The 17,407-nt window shown below is 43.7% G+C and overlaps 1 protein-coding gene across 1 annotated transcript in view; it reads left to right on the top strand.

Annotated features, from left to right (window-relative positions):
• The first annotated feature begins 15,341 nt into the window (after positions 1 to 15,341).
• Positions 15,342 to 17,407, top strand: part of LOC129836567 (trinucleotide repeat-containing gene 6C protein-like) — a 187,583-nt gene continuing 185,517 nt past the window's right edge. The window contains exon 1 of the mRNA XM_055902904.1: positions 15,342 to 15,528. The gene's annotated coding sequence lies outside the window, so the exon portion shown is untranslated. The remainder of the gene's footprint in view (positions 15,529 to 17,407) is intronic.

Genomic DNA, 17,407 nt, shown 5'->3' on the forward strand with positions numbered 1-17,407 from the left:
GCCAGGTTTGTTCCCTTGACCAAATTACCTTCTGCCAAGGAAACAGCTGAGTTGGTGATTAACCATGTGTTCCGAGTCTTTGGGATTCCGCAAGATATGGTTTCCGACAGAGGTCCCCAGTTCGCCTCAAGGTTTTGGAAGGCCTTCTGCCAACTCATAGGGGCCACGGCCAGTTTATCTTCAGGGTACCATCCGGAGTCCAGTGGCCAAACTGAGAGGATGAATCAGGAGCTGGAAACCACCCTTAGATGCATGGTTTCCAACAACCCGTCCACATGGTCATCCTTCATTGTTTGGGCCGAGTACACGCACAACACCTTGTGCTCCTCCTCCACTGGTATATCCCCGCATGAGTGTCAGTTTGGCTATGTGCCTCTATTGTTCCCGGACCAGGAGGCAGAAGTCAGAGTGCCTTCAGCCTCGAGGTTCATCAGACGCTGTCGGCTTACGTGGAAGAAGACACGTCTTAATCTTCTGCGTTCCTCTCAGCAGTACCAACGACAAGCCAACAGACGTCGCCGTCCCGGTCCTACCCTGTACCCCGGCCAGAGAGTATGGCTCTCAACTAAGAACTTACCACTACGGGTGGAGTCTCGCAAGCTGTCCCAGAGGTTCATCGGTCCCTTTAAGATTGCCAGGAGAGTCAATCCCGTTACTTTTCGCCTGCACTTACCCAGATCCCTTAAGATCAATCCAACATTTCACATTTCTTTATTAAAACCTGTTGTTTTTTCTCCCCTTATCCCGGCAGGCAGACCTGCCCCGTGTCATCGGTGGCCAGTCGGCTTATACCGTCCACCGGATACTGGATTCCCGCCGGGTGCAGCGGTCCTGGCAGTATCTGGTGGACTGGGAAGGCTACGGTCCCGAGGAGCTCTCCTGGGTTCCTGCCAAGGACATACTGGACCCTGACCTCATTCGTCAGTTCAGGACCCTCCACCCTGAGAAGGCTGGTAGGAACGTCAGGAGCCGTTCCTAGGAGGGGGATTCTGTCAGGTTTTGGCCAAGACTGTTCGGGTTTTGTCACTAGATGTCCCCATTGCACCTTTTTTGTACCTTTTTGTTTTTCTTGCTCTAATTATTGTTTGCACCTGTAGGTCATTCCCTTGTTAGTATTTAAACCCTGTGTGTTCCTCAGTTCCTTGCTCAGTGTTTGTAAGTTAGCACCCAGCCCCAGCCCAAGCCTTGTTTTATACAGCTATTTCTCTTGTTGGATTAACCAGAGGTTCTCTGGTTTAGTTCTTGTGTATTATTTGAGTAGTCTTTTGAGGTTTGTTTTTCCCTGCTGTTTTTTACCACTTTGTGGAGTTTCTTTTGTATTTTGGAGGATTTCCATTTTGTGCCTCTTGGCTTTATTTTTGGACATTGTGGATTTAGTTTCTTTGCCTGAAGATTTTGTTCTTTTATTAAACCACCATCTCTAGTACTGCTGTGTCTGCCTCATCTTATGGGTTCTGACGATATTTAGTGACTGTTTCTCGCACCGGGTCCTGACAAAAAGTTGAATAAAATATACAAAAAGTCTAATATTGTCTTTCCGTTGCTTTAACACATCGTCTCGACACTTGCATCACAAGAAAGAGAAGAACTTCATTTCCTGTGTAATTGAAAAAGTTTTAATTTTAATACTGTAAAAAAAAAATACAAATTAGATGCTCCTCACCACTTCCTCTAAACTGCCCCCACCCTCTCCTCCCCTCCCTTTTCACTCCTACACTATCCTCTCCCCGCTTCCCTCTCTCTTTCGACCACATGTGGAACTCATTCTATCCAGAGACACTGAGGTATCGCTTTAGGAATCAAGTTTCACAAAGACTCCTTTGACTGCAGATACTTTTGTAGACTATAGTACCCAGTCTAGAAACCATTAGGCAGGGAGTGACGGTGAGACTGAGACAATGTATATGACAATACATTTAGAATACGTTTGTATATGTTCAGGTGGGAATAGTGTGTGAGGTGCCTAACAATGACTAGGAATGGGGCCAAAACCATTTTAATGTTTAAAATGTGCTGTTTCTTGTGATTTCAGGAATGGAAATTTAAACCTTAAAACGTCAGCGTGCTTGTGAATCCTCACAGTTCATTTAGTGAGCAACGAGCAGCGAATATAATCAGATGAAACACCCAAGTGGTGGCTATTTGTTAATTTTGAATAACGTTTGTATAGACACACACTCTTAATGTCTTAATAATACCAACCACATTGCCTCATGCCGCTCTGTTAGTGATTTAGCAAATGTTCCCTTTACTCACGTCTGCAGTTTGTTAGATTCATTTAACAGGGATTAAAGTGTCCTTGAGTGCACCCTGGTTAGTCTCACTCGTGTCCGTAGGGTCTAATATTTGTGGATATTCTATTTGTGGGTCTTCAGATGGTTGAGCCGGAAGCCACATATTTTGGTGCTGTGTGGACATTGGTGAGTGGTGGTTGGGCCTTCCTGGTGTTGAGGCATACACATGAATAGAAACAACACGACACACACACTTAGTCACTCAGCAAAAACAGATGTCATGACGGGATGAGGGGAGAGACACTAAAATAATGTGTTGAGTAGCCAATGCTGCTCTTTAGGGCAATATGCGGGTATAACTCTCAATCCTGGTGTTCTGGTGTTCTATAAGCAATATAGATCTTACTGCGGGTGGAACCTGGTTCATGGTCTAGACTTAAACTAATGGAACTATTAAAAAAATTCTCCCCAAAACCCAAGTACTCCCCCTTCTTCTTTCTCCCTTTTTCTTCCCTCCTTATTCATTGCTTTCACAAATGGATTATCGTCTGTCGGTTGAGGTTTGAAACAAGGGCCTCTAATCAATTACATAGACATGATGACAAACCCATATGTGCATTCCAAATGACACCCTTTTCCTTGTAGTGCACTGCTTTTGAGCAGGGCCCCTATGTCTCTGGTCAAAAGTAGTGAACTACATAGGGAATAGAATGCCATTTGGGAATTAACCCATGTGTATTGGATAGCTCCATGCTTTGGTGCCATTATGTCCATAATAGAGAAATCCCAAGCAGATTTTTTTTATTTTTATGGTAGACACTACTCTGAATATTCATTAATTTAATTGATTAGTCCTTGGTTTAGTGTCAGCAATTTGCTTCAAGGTTTCCTTTTACTAGCTTGAGCGGTTTGAGATAAATACACACGACTATGGGTGCATCCCAAACGGATGTTTGAAATGCTTTTTACATTTTGAATAACAAACATTTTTTTTAGGAAATCATGATGAAAGTGGCTATTTTACCTGCCTCCTGTAAGACCAACGATCTGTGAACTGTACATGATACAGGCATCTTGGAGTCATTATACTCCTTATAGTGTTCTCTAACATTGGAGTATGTTTAGATTCTGAAATACACATTTTCACATGAATTTATTCATTAAATCTATGAATATCTCCAAATTATCCTTTTTGCATTTTCCCCTTTAATTTTAGACACATTGTGTGGAACACTATAGTCTTCATACACATCACATTTCCAGAGTGGGCTCTCTGGTACGACCCATTTTATACATAGAAATTAACATTATAGGTCATTAACCAATCACAGCCCACCTTTAGGATTACACATTCAGCAACTCACCAGCAAAGGGAGTTTCCTTTTGAATCCATTTACCGTTCCCTGTGTTGGTGGTGCTCATACAATTGATAAGAAATTCAGAATTAGCAGAGAGCCCACTCTGTACATGTGATGTACTTGTAGTGCACTGTTCAAAACGATATGTCTTAAAATCATCAAAAGCTTGGTTTGGAGACATTCACATTTGTTATGTTGAATAAATGAATGTGTTTCAGACTCTAGACATACTCCATATGGAACAGCCAGAGCCACTGCCAGGCTAGCTATAGCCTGAACATTCTCATGCATTCTCCTCTGATAGGAGAGTGTATACAGGATACAAAGAGATGAGATGGGGAAGAGAGAAGGTTTATAGGAGATAGTAGAGAAGCTCTAAGACTTGACAACTTGGGAGTAGGATGTACAAGCTTTGTGTGAGTGGTCAGTTGAGGACAATATCTCTCATCACATGATGCTCAATATAGATATGTATTCAATTGCATTATCCCCACATTTCACCTCCTAAAACTGCCATCCATGACGAATCTTGAGAGGACCATTATCTGTTTCCAGGCTTATATCGGTTTCAGTTCTTAACCATTTTGTTTTTAACCTTGGAAAGAGGTTGTGATTCATCTTTTACATTTGAGAATTAGGATTATACTGGTACACTGCTGCACAATCACATTGTCATTGATCAGAAAATAATAGATCATGGACCATCATTGCCCCCTAGTGGTATATCTGTCTCATAACATCCATGACTGAAAAGTCTTCAGTAGATGTGACATTCATTGCCCCACAACTGCTTTATCATACGTCTCAAAAGAAATGTCCTGTGTGGTTGAATAAACGTTTTAGCCATGTTTTCAATTATACCACAGTGCTGCATTACAATATAACCTACCAATCAGAAAATATCTTATCTTTCTCTCCTTCTCCTCCCCCCCTTATCTCTCTCCTCCCATGTTGTCTCTCTCCAGTCTGAGGCCCCTGGATGTGGAGTTTGAGCCGTCTGAGTAAAGCAGTCAAAATAGTCCCTGTCATCGCTAAGGCAGACACACTCACCCTGGAGGAGAGGGACTTCTTCAGACAGACGGTAAGGTGTGTGCACACACGTGTGTGTGTAATGTGTATACATGCACGTGTTTGTGTACACAAAAAGCCTATGACATTGATCTGTAGATTTGCTTTTAAACTAGTCCCTTTTGCACTACATGGCTGACATTAGGCCTTTACAGCAGGGTAACAAGAGGGTAAGATCACACACACGCCACCCGCGTGCACACACACAGGGTAACGAGAGGGTAAGATCACACACAGGCCGGTATGAAGCGATGCCAGGCATTACAAACAACAGCCATCTGGATAAACTACTGTACTCTGCCCAGTCTGAGGAGTGGTGGTATGAAACCCTGGAACACTTAACGGATGTTTTTAGCCAGAAAGGAGCATTTTAAGAAGGGATTTATTTCCAGTATTCCAGCTTTCTGTAAACCTCTGAGGCAGCTGACATCTGCACAGATGCCAGTGTACTGGCTGTCTAGTAACTACTTGGTAGAGGCTGTTTAGTAACTACTTGGTAGAGGCTGTCTAGTAGCTACTTTGTAGAGGCTGTCTAGTAGCTACTTTGTAGAGGCTGTCTAGTAGCTACTTTGTAGAGGCTGTCTAGTACCTACTCCCCCATAATGGAATCCATAACCCTTTCTGTTGATGACTGACTCATGCTTATGTTATAGAGACTAGAGGCCCTCTGCTGATTTAAATGGAAGTTTAAATGATTTAGAATTCAATGGAATTCCCAAATGCTGCTTTCTCTTCCTGTCACTTTAACTCTACACCATACCAGGATACACAGGCCTAAACTACCTGCTTTGCCCAGTCTAAAGAGGCCTCTGCACCCCCCTCTGTTCCTCTGTTTTGTTGGCCAGTGGTCAGCCTGGGAGAAGAAAATGAACATGAACATGTACACACACACACACACACACACACACACACACACACACACACACACACACACACACACACACACACACACACACACACACACACACACACACACACACACACACACACACACACACACACACACACACACACACACACACACACACAAAGAAGAAAAGGACATGCACATTCCCTCTCTCTCTCGAGGGACGCTAGTCTCCACTCTCTGGCATCCTGCGACAGCTTTATTAATTCTGGAGGAGGATACACATTGGGCGACTTGGCTACCGTTCCCCCGACAACGGCCAATGAGAACAAGGCAGAGTGCGATGGAAGCTCTGGGGCTTGAAACCAGCTTGTTTTGGTTGGCTGCATGGGCTGGGCAATGTACGACCCTGGGATTGTGATCTTACATTTTTCTTGATGTTTCTTTCTTGTTCTCTGCTCCCTGCAGCAGTTGACATGCATGCAAATGGAACAAAATAGCTTTTTATTCAGGTTTTGCCATCTGTGTCCAACAGTGTGTGCGTGCATGCTCTGTTATAGCTTTAAAAAATGTAGTCAGTTTACATTTCATCCTATAATGTAGGCCTAAGGCTGAGAAAGTTAAAGTTACAAGTTTAGACTTTCCAAGAAGTATAAACAGAGTAATGTAGAAAATCTGTTTGATCACCAACCAAGTGGAAACTGTCAAAGTAGTAATTGTGAGCGGAACGGTCATTCATTTAAAGGCCATCACTGCTGGCAGAAGAAGCCTGTCTGTGTTCGTCATTGTAAAGAAGGCGGCCATTTTGTGTCTGGCTGTATATTTGTTTAATGGTTGTTAACCTCCACAGTAAGTCTCCATGTTAGAGAACATGATATAGATTGTTTAAGGTCAACACCAGCCTTAACAACATGATCGAGTATTTATGGTGGAATCCGAGTGAGCTAACACTACTGTCGAAATGTAGTCAATCATTTCATACTTGTATATTTATCGTTTCAATCATGGTGACCTTATACTGGTCCAAACAATCAGGGTATATGGAGATCTACTTGAAGAATGTTTATGATGTGACAAAGCCTCCCTTCACCGGTCTTTCCCCTGGTGGTGAGTGAAAGACTTTGGTGTGTGATGTTGTACTGGGCAGGACACACACTCCTCCACCTCTAGGACTAGATGACTTGGTAGATGACATGAGGTGGAAATGGCCATTGTTTTGCCCTGACTGCTGTTCTATAGTACATTGATGAAACAGTGCAAACCTGGTGTTAGATTCTGATGTGTTTCTGTGTGTGTGCAAATCAGGGAAGAGCTGCGAGCCAACGGGATCGACGCCTACCCTCCGAAGGTGGTTGATGAGGATTCTGATGACCAGATGGATCAATGAGAAAATCAGGGTGCGTTTACAGTGTTGTAAATACACACACACACACACACACACACACACACGACCAACCGACCGACGCATGGATTCATTATAAACCATGTGTTGTTTGTCGTCAGGAGATGATCCCATTTGCTGTGGTGGGGAGCAACCAGTAGTACCTGGTCAATGGAAAGATTATTCTGGGCACAAACAAAGTGGGGAACCATAGAAGGTAATTCAACACACACACAACCATTACTATCCCTGTCAAACTAGTCATGTCAAAAGGGTTGAAGCAGACTTGCCATTGCCTGACTGGACTGCACAGTACAGTGGATCAACCATGCATGTTACTGCTGCCAGTACATGTTTAAATCCCAGCCAACTGATTTAAACATCTGTCGTCTAACTCATATCCACGTTTCTCTGGTCTGTCTTTGACTAAACAGATTTAGGTGTAATAGACGCGAGGAGGACGATTTACCGAACCTTCTGAATCCGGAGCACAATGGGGGAAATTGTGCACAGACACCAGGCCCGCCGTGTCAGGTCTGGAATGTGATGTCATGAGCCCTGCTGGTCGGCTACTGCCCTGGTTTGCCCTATGTAAATTACAATTGCCATGGCGACCCCCCCCCCCCAAAAAAAAATGTCAACGTCGTTTTGGGCTCTAATATGTGTTTATTATGATCAAGTTCGATTCCCACTGTGAATTATTTTACCAATCGAGATACATATTTTAAATAGTGATCCATTCTGACTACTACATTTGTCCACACAGGACCACGTGCTGACACAGACCAATCACGGGCCGGCAGGCTACGAGGAGGCTTGCGCCCTCATGCTGTAGACATTACGGTTGACTCTCTCAGGCAGGATGAAAATGACCACATCGACCATGTTCCTTTGCTAGTTACGGTCACTTTCACCATGATCCTTAGCGGATTTTTAGTTGGTGCCATTCAGTCCCATTCAGCAATATGGTGCGCTTCAAATTAGAATATTTCCGGCTTCATGCGCCATTGGGAGTTTTCCATAGGAATAGGTGGAGGACGTCAGCGCTATCACGATCTACTGGTTTGAATGTCTATGACAGACACTGGTGTAGACAGACAATAGTGTAGTTGAGAGCATGCGTGCACTCGCACACACAAACTCTCATAGTGTTTATGTTTTTTGGACTGCGCTGAGCATTCTTACTGCCAAGTTGGGGGTCATATCAAGTGAGCGTCCATGACTCACCACTGGGGGGAATAGGGGGGTGGAGGTGATGAGAGAGGAGGGGAAAGAGGAATGTCAAAGCGCCTGTTTACTGGCGGACCGACTGTTTCCTTCCTAGATTGCACCTGGCCCCTTCAGGGCCCCTCTTGGCCCTTGGTGAATGCTCCTTTCATCACTCCCCACTTGTATTGAACAACTATATTATTCTGGACCTCTTGCTGTTAGGTCTGTTCAAAGGACCAACCAACCAGAATTTAGCATACATAGCTTTCTAGAGTTCTAGTACTTGAGTCCTGTTCTGGAACTGTCAAGGTCTCCTACCCCATAATCGATTGAAGCTCCTCTAATTAGCATAAGAATACAAATCTTTCTATTCAAGCTAGACACTTGCTTCTCAATCATCCTTCCTCATCTGCGCTGGAAGGTGTCAGAGTTACAGAGGTGTTTGTTAGACCAGGAGACATCCCGAAAATAGATTTTTCTCACTAAAAAGTCTGCAGAGTTCAGAGTTTGGGCATCTTTTGCTCCACGACCCCTGCTAGCTTCACGGCCTCCGCTAGCTTCACGACCTCCGCTAGCTTCACGACCCCCGCTAGCTTCACGACACCACTTGCTCCACGACCCCCACTAGCTCCACGACCCCCACTAGCTTCACGGGACTCATCTGAAGTCTGTACTGACTGTGCCAACTTCGGTCTGTACAATCTGAACTCTTTGAGCTACATACTATTATGACCCCACTGTCGAAAGCTGAGACTCACGGACACGTACATGTTGTTTTTCTCTACGACACCCACAAGCTTCACAAGAGTCGTCTGTGTATGGAAGTCATTTTGTGCCCCGAAAAGGGGGTAAATATGGGTAAAAATATAGGACAGACGCTTCAAAACATACTTCCTTCTGATTACATTTTTGACTATTTGTTTTGCCCCAAGGCTTAGACTCTATGGGGTTAAAACACACATGGACTTTAATTGAACTTTAGACAAAGGTATGTTTGTGGGAGCATGGATGTGAGAAATGTGGTTGCCCCCTGGCCAGGCTGTGTGCGCAGGCAGTGGGAGTGGGAGAGGGATGTATGGAGGAGCAAGTGAGTGGAAGAGAGAGGTGTAGACGTGCCCAGCAGCTGTCATAGGAAAAGGTCAAGGGGTGTTAATACTTTCTGAATGCACATAAAATACTATCTAAAAGGTAAACGTGTATTATTAAAGGGGCAATCTGCAGTTGCTTAATACATTTTTGGGCTTTTAAATAAATGGTATATACCAATTGGTTCTTCGAGAATATAACTTATGAATGCCTCATGAGCTTAGTTCAACTGTTGTACCCCATCAGGACCCTAAATATAAGATTGTTTTACACCAACATTTGTAAACAATGTAAATTTAAGCAAGCACTGTATAGCCTCAAAACATGGTTAAAACTATAATTTTGATATAATGGATGGTCCGTCCTTGGGTTGATGTTTCTCTATGTAACATTTATCACTAAACCTTCATCTGTGTTTCCTCTCTGTAAGGATCCACATGCAGAACATCAAGGACATCCCCAGTAGCATCCACTACGAGGTGTACCGCGTCCGCAGGCTGAACGAGACCAACGCCCAGCCCAATGGCCAGCCCTCCAACACACTGGTTAACCCACAGCAGGCCAACGGGGCGGCAGCACAGCACCAAGTCCTGACCCATGAGATGTAGACGTCTAACCACCACAGAAACACACACACGCGCATATGAGTTGTTCCACAAAATGACACCCTTTTTGGGTAGTGTGACTTGAAGAGTTTTAAGAGCACATGGTCAACTTAATTTAAAATGCATGTTTTCCCCATCTCAAAAGGTTAAATAAAAAAATGACTATAGTAAGTGCCTATTCAAAGCCAAATCAAATAACAGGGTTGACTGTAACAGGGTTGATTATTTAATCTTAAATCATTCATAAATCCCTTTCTAACAGGGGAATGGAAGCTTGTGTGCAACAGGGAGGGGCCATTCAATTTTTTTTATTGTTAAAACATTTTTTGCCTGTCTATATATTATATGTATGTATTATGCTCGACCTGCTCAGTTTATTCATTTTCATATGTTTCTTTGAATAAAAAAAGCAATAGTTTCATCATTAAAATGAGAGTTCAGTTCACGTAACAGGGTTGACCTTAAAACGAGGAACAAGTTTTCTTTATTTTTTTCCCTTAAAATGAATCACTAATCATATTTAAAAAATACTAATCTTTAAAAAATGACTTTGTAAAAGCAACAAAATAACTAGGGCTCTACAATGATGGTGAAAACTTGAACTGTTGGGGTTCAAATCTTACTAGAAATCCCAGAGCATACATGTCAAAATGCTGAATTTTGGCACTTTATCAAGTCTTATTCATATAAAAAATATACTTTTATTTCATTCATATAAACAGGCTTTTGTAATTAATGCACAATTTCTACTTTAAATATCAAAGGGATGCAAAAGGGACTCATTTTGTGGAACAACCCATATCTTTAATGGCTGGCAACTAATGTGACACACCCACACACACACACACACACAAACATGCAAACACCACGTGACACACATACACACACATCCACTCACACTGAGCCTCCTCTGACATCTCCCCATCATCACTGGCTGACGTGACATAAAGGACTGTACATACCAATATCAAGTATATAATAATTCATACATGATCAACTGCTAAACAGAGTTTCTGTTAGCTGGAAGTTCTAGTGTACGTCGTTGTAGGTCCGAGCTGTTGGATAAACAGTACAAGATGTCCCCTGGGGAGATGGGATGCCACAGTATTATAGCATACAGATGTGTACAGACCAGCTAACTAAGTATAGCACATTTAGTTCAACTTGAAAGACCTGGTCGAAATGACCTGGTCTATGTCTATGTTGTGCTGTATAGTGTTATTAGGAGGTAGGGTTTAGTTTCTTTGTAAATGTTGACACATCTGCACTGTCCAGTAAAACAGCAATGCAGTGTGGAGCAGCTTTGAAATCCCTTTGTCTTTTTCCATTGTGTTTTCATAAATGCAAGACCTCTTGCCAAACCATCCTGTCTATACCAATATGCTAATGTCATATTTGTGACAGTGCATTTTACATTTACTGTTGTGTTGTTATTATAATATTATAATTATTATAATATTATTGAGTTGTTTTTAGCTAGATTTGGGTGTAGGGAACGCACCTGTTTTCTCCCTATGCGTTTTCTTTTCTGTAAACCAATTAAATATCCTTTCTGTTTATGCTTCTCATGTACTCACTTTTAATTGAGTTAGATGATGCTCATAAGCTACCAGCGTCTAAACACGCCCGTGGTTCTTCTGACATTCTCCTGCTGTCTTTCGTTACGGAGAAGAAACTAACGTCCGTTGGCGTAGCCTTTGAGTCTGGGTAACCAGGCAAGGGAAACCTATGTAGACCCTATTTGGTTATATTTATCAGTATCTCCTTGCCCTCATACTTTGTCTCCCATTTATTCATAGAGAATTGTATGAATCTAGATTTACATTCTGTATTTTTGGGCATGATACAGAATAGGACTACAGTAATATGTAGCCTACATACACCGCTTGTAATAATATTTAGTTCCCTGACAGTTTTGCATTCCCGGTGTAGTCAATGTATAACTAACACCCTTATCTTCCCTACTAAACATTTATTCCAAAAAGTCATAAATGTTCCCTTCAGCCAAACACAATGACATAACATAAACAATGACGAAAGGTAATACAATGTTTATTGTTGTGTAATTTATGGTATGATAGATTAAGACGTATATTGATACGCTATCTCAAAGAAATAGACTATTTTCTTGTTTACACTTATTCTGTATTGATTGCCAATTATCAACCTGACTCAACCAATCACAAAAGCCCCTTTCGTCATACGCAATTTGGCACGTCTGAAACCTTGCGAAACACGTGTTAATTTCGAAAACTACCACAAAGGCTTTTTACCAAAGCTTTATCATTGAAGTTTGGGTTTTATTGTCATGACGGAGTATTTTTTTTCAAAGTTATAATGAGGAGAACCAAGTTACAAGGTATTTCGAAAACAATCAAACAATATGATACTGGAAGTGTACTGATTGTACCATTGCAAGTAAGTCACATCTTTGGGGAATATAATTAATGGAAATATTCTAGGATTTGAAGGTGGTCAATGTATTTAACTGCCTTTATAGGCCTAATAAACAATGTTGGATAATAAAATACAATAGAGAAGCTACAAAGTTATTCCAAAATGTTCAGGCAAACAAGTTTAGGTCTGGGCTACAACAGAAGACATTAGGCTACTTTTTGTTTTCTAGAACGAATTTATTAATTTTACTGTAGCCTAGTAGAATTGCAGTTCTGACAACTCTTCAATTGTCAAGGCCAGACAGGTAGAGTGGGAAAATAGCAACTAGCTCACGACAGGCCATGTCCTGCGGGGCTACAACGCTTCAAACCGGAGCTTCACGAATCACACCTTGTTCACGCAACGCTGGGTACACTCATTCTTACCTCTCCTGTCATCTTTTCTCAGCTGCCAAGTACCATCAGTTCCTAAATCCATGTTGGCATGTTTAACTAGCTGTTCAGTTGAATAGGTCAGTCTATCTCACACTTTCGCTCTATGCCTTTCCCTGCCTCCCCAGACTCGTTTTGGAAGACCCGCCTGAACATTGAAGAAGCCTAATCATCTACTCGACTGACATGGATGCTGACTACTACTAGGGAAAAGGTGATGGGTTATACACAACTGTGTTCAAGCTAATAACGTGTGCTGGCTGTGTAAATGTGGTATATACGAATGACACCTGCCGTAATGTAGATATATTGGTTCATATACTAGGATGGTACCTAATGCTGTGTTTATAATATCTCTTAAATTCACAGATATGAGCATACGCCCCTCCAACTCGTAATTACTAGTGGGGAACTTGTCTCCTCTCTGAGCTCCAACTTCTTCCACATGCTGAGCTCTGACATCACCTACTAAGGAAATGACCTTGATAACAGCATTTTCAGCAGTTAAATGGAACAACAAAACATTATTTATGAAATAAATGACAATGTATTTATAGTGTGTTTGTACACTATAAATTGTTCACGAGCACAAAAGCTGTACTTTTTGTTTTTAGTTGACAGAGCTTGTTTGCCGTTAGCCAAATGGCATTCTCAACGAGTTCCAAGCACGTGAACGCACACAACTCGTTGCGCCCAGTTTACAATTAGTTCCCCACTTGTTATGAACGCAGAATAACTTAGTAGTTATCTCAACCACTCCACAACCATCGTTAAAGGATGCCTTGAAAACGGTCTGTACTCAACGCAAGTCGTCTGTTGGCCAATTAACGGAATGGTGAAGAGCGAAGCTTATTGTGTTGGTATGCAAATGCTTTTGTTTAGAAGTGTGTGTGGGTCAGGGACTTTTCATACCCCTTCTCTTCTCTTCTCTTGTAAAATGGCGAGACGTCGGGGTCGGCAGCACTCAAAATGGCGCCCGCCTTGGCTCTTTCTCTCACCTTTTCCCCTGAACCATCCAGCCGGGTGGGCGCTCTCTATCCCTCTCTCACGCCCTTTCCTCTGGCTAGTACCTTTTGGATTTTGCTCTGTCTGCCACTGCCAGGTAAAGAGCAGCTCATTATCTCACAGTGCCGCCGGCGTATCCCTTAGAGACGGAGAGGGAGAGAGACATGTGCTGCCCTCAGATCCATAGCAGCAGAGTTCACTCTGTTCCCGAACACACACACACTCCCTCCTCCCCTACCTTTTTATTTGCCAAGGCACCGCTTTTGTGTCGCTGTGTAATTAAATTAATTTGCCATTCAGTGAACCTTTTCAGGCGCAGAGACTCGATGGAGTGTTTGTGTGTGTGTGTGTGTGTGTGTGTGTGTGTGTCTATGTGTTTGTGTTTTGCGAGCGGCTGGGCAGTGTAGCGCCATACTTGTTAGTTAGTAATCAAACAGCTGTAGATTGGTTTGTTTTTCCACCATGTATCTGCGACCCTTGTCAGGCAGCGCGAGAAACCCCATTGAGCTTATAGTGCTCAAGGGAGCCCTAGTCTTGTCTCCCAGACAGTTCTCTCTGGCGCTGTGTGTGTGTGTGTGTGTGTGTGTGTGTGTGTGTGTGTGTGTGTGTGTGTGTGTGTGTGTGTGTGTGTGTGTGTGTGTGTGTGTGTGTGTGTGTGTGTGTGTGTGTGTGTGTGTGTGTGTGTGTGTGTGTGTGTGTGTGTGTGTGTGTGTGTGTGCGTGCGTGCTGTGTTTGTATCCTCTGCTGCGTATGTGTCAGGGCGATGCCCCCGTGTTACTGCAGTTCCAGTGTTGTTTGTTACACGGCACCAGGGGAGTCAACATGCTGTGGTACAATGAGAAACACTGGGTGGTCTGCATTAATGAGACAATCACACAGTCTAATGTACATAAGCTGGAGGCTGGGGGCAGCAGACGTCGACATGCACATTTGGCAGGGTTTCAATAGGGTTTCAGTTCTTTTTTTGACAGGGTGTGTGGTCTGTGGATGACTATCTGTGCCTTTTGTAGTGGATGGGAGTTAGTTGGATAGTTCAATATTGTTGCTTTGGGAATGCAATGATTTCTTTGTCAATTTCAATGCTTTATTTATGACAGTTGTGTTACTAAATAAACGGAATGGGTAATCTTGGGTAACCCAGAACTAAATCTTGATTTTGTTAACGTTTATGAGAAACTATGCAATGGGAGAGTGAGGGGTGGCGTCTTGAGCACCAATGTTGAGCTGAGGGTGTCGTTCAGCAAGGGGAACTGACCAACCCACACCTTTTCCCTCCAGTGCTCAGTCAACGTTGGTACTCATGCCAAGTGTAACAGGGGGTTCGGTCTATAGGGACTCATATACCGCATCCTTGCGTGCCAGACTGCCAGCCACGCCGTATTCACAACATATTGCTTTACCGTGGCATGGTGCCATGGTCGTTTGGCACCGAGACGGTTCACTTCTGAATCCTGTCTTCGTGTATACACAGACGTGTCGTCATATAGAGGAAGCGTTGTTTGGGTAGTAGAGAGGGAAGATGGCGTACATACAGTCACAGTGCTGACTGTCTGGTGCCTCTACAATCACTCTGCATGTAGTCGTACTGATTGCTCGCTATGTCGTTGCTAGGCAGAGTTGATAGGCTGATACACTGTTTGTATTGGTAATATTGCACCAGAGGATGGAAATTTCCATCTCTTTTCTTCCATCTTTAACTAACCCATATCCTCCTCGGTCTCTCTTCCAGAGGTTCAGACACGCAGCACAGGAGAAGTCAGTCTAGTCAGTCTGTCGTCACTGCTCCCCATCCTCGTCGTCTGTGAAAAACAGCCCATTCAAGCCTAAACAAACGATCGGCAGCAAAACAAAAGATCGCCAGCCACGCCCGCTCCTCTCCCCCGCCCGACGCAAATAATCAACACAAGGTAATTTGTCGCTAATTAATTGCGGGATTGGTAATGGCATCGCATTTAAAGCATGCGTGAATGTTTTGTTTTCCTGTCCCTCGCCGTTTGTTAATAAGCCGCTTGAAAAATCTGTGTTTTGGGTGGTTTTCGACACCCCGGGTTTGTCCGGTGGGACCCCCCCCCCCCCCAGACACCCAGTCGCCCCCTTATTCTGCCCACTTTACCCTTGAGAGCCCCCCCCCCCCCCCGAACGGCTGAGAGTTCCGTACCCCTGTATTTTGTTGATCTATGTTAATGCCCCACCGTCCATCTGTTCGTTTGCTTAATTCTGATTTTGCTTGTTTCCAGCCATGTTATCACCCTCTCTGTCACCCATCGACAAACACACACATATGCACACACACACCTCATTACCGGCATTCATAACCACGTCAGGACACTCCCTGGGCTTCCATCTCCTGGCTTGTAGCCAGCCCTCAGACCGCCCTCGGAGAGGAGGGGCTGCCGCCCCCGCCCTGCCTGTATACAAATTAGCCTAGTTTTGATTAAAAGACAGCTGCATATTTGATTAAACTTGGCACCACACACACAGGAAGCACGGATGAGGCATGCTGCATCTCCAGGGAGGTGGAGGGTTGTTTAGCTTAGTGAATGTTGTGAGTGTTTGCTGTTTTCAGATGGAAACAGGGAGCTGAAAGAGTGGAACAGAAGAGCTGCCCAGGGCCTGCTTTGGGGGGTAATGGACCACACTGGCTCATTGGTTGGAGGGTGAAGCTAACACTGTAGTAATGTGTTGTGTGACGATAGCAAGACCAACTGAGAGTGAAATCACACAGACGGACGCTAGAATGCAGTGGTTCTGTGACGTCACAGACGCTTTGCAAAGTCTCAGGTTTGGTTACACTGGCAGGGGAAATGTGCAACTTTCTCTTCACCATCCTTGAGCCAAGTAAAGGAGAGCTTGTATTGTCTTCTTCAGTTTGTCCTCTTTGCCGTCCCTGAGGGCTAAGGGGGTGGTGTATGGGTCCCCTACGGGGACGTGAGTGATGTATGGGTGGGTGTGCACACTGTGAGGCCATAGGGGTGGGTGAGGGTAGGAGGGTGGGACTGTTGGCATGCAGCCAGCTCCAGTGGAACGTGTTAAGGATGGGGAGGTGCATAATAAATCACAAACGATGAAAGTAGGGAGACAAGGAGCCAACCATACCAAGGAGATGGGAGTAGGGGGTTGGTAAGTGGTGGGCAGGTGCAAGCCAAGGGTGGCCACATAGACCAAGGACAAAAACCAGAGGAAATGGTGCCGTGAAAGTCATGTCAATGAAATAGGCATTTATACGGATGGACCAGGTTGGCATCCACGCAGATTGTATTTTTGTTTCTTGCCGTCTAAGATGGGCAGCGGTGCTTCAGGCTGTGTCCTTTCATTTTCTCAGAGGGCTAATGTTTTTCTCTGGGCAGTCACATCACATAGTGTTGTGCAGGAATGCACGGTACAACTCTGTTCTTTTTGTGAAACTGAAGCAAATTGCTGCGGAATTTTTATTTTTGGAGCAAAATCTGTGAATGTAGTTTATTTGGGGGACAATGGACAGGTTGTTATTAATTTTAAGAGTTCACAGCCTATGTTTTGGTAGGGATTCATTTATTGACCGTGCTCATGCGTATAGGCTATTGCTCTGCTGATAGTGTTGCTACTCTGCCCCCTGCTGTATATCGGTAGTATTTCACCCTCCTGCCTGTTTACCCTCACCATGGGCTGAAGTTAATTTATTTCTGACACTAATGCATATTCTGATTCATCAGCCCGCTCTGAGCCCTCTCCACTCCATCCACCCCTCTCTCACTCATCTTATCACAGTTTTTTCAAGGAAAATATAAGTTAAGCTCACCTTATTTA

The sequence above is a fragment of the Salvelinus fontinalis genome, chromosome 3 (genome assembly GCF_029448725.1).
Source record: "Salvelinus fontinalis isolate EN_2023a chromosome 3, ASM2944872v1, whole genome shotgun sequence".
Lineage (NCBI taxonomy): Eukaryota > Metazoa > Chordata > Actinopteri > Salmoniformes > Salmonidae > Salvelinus > Salvelinus fontinalis.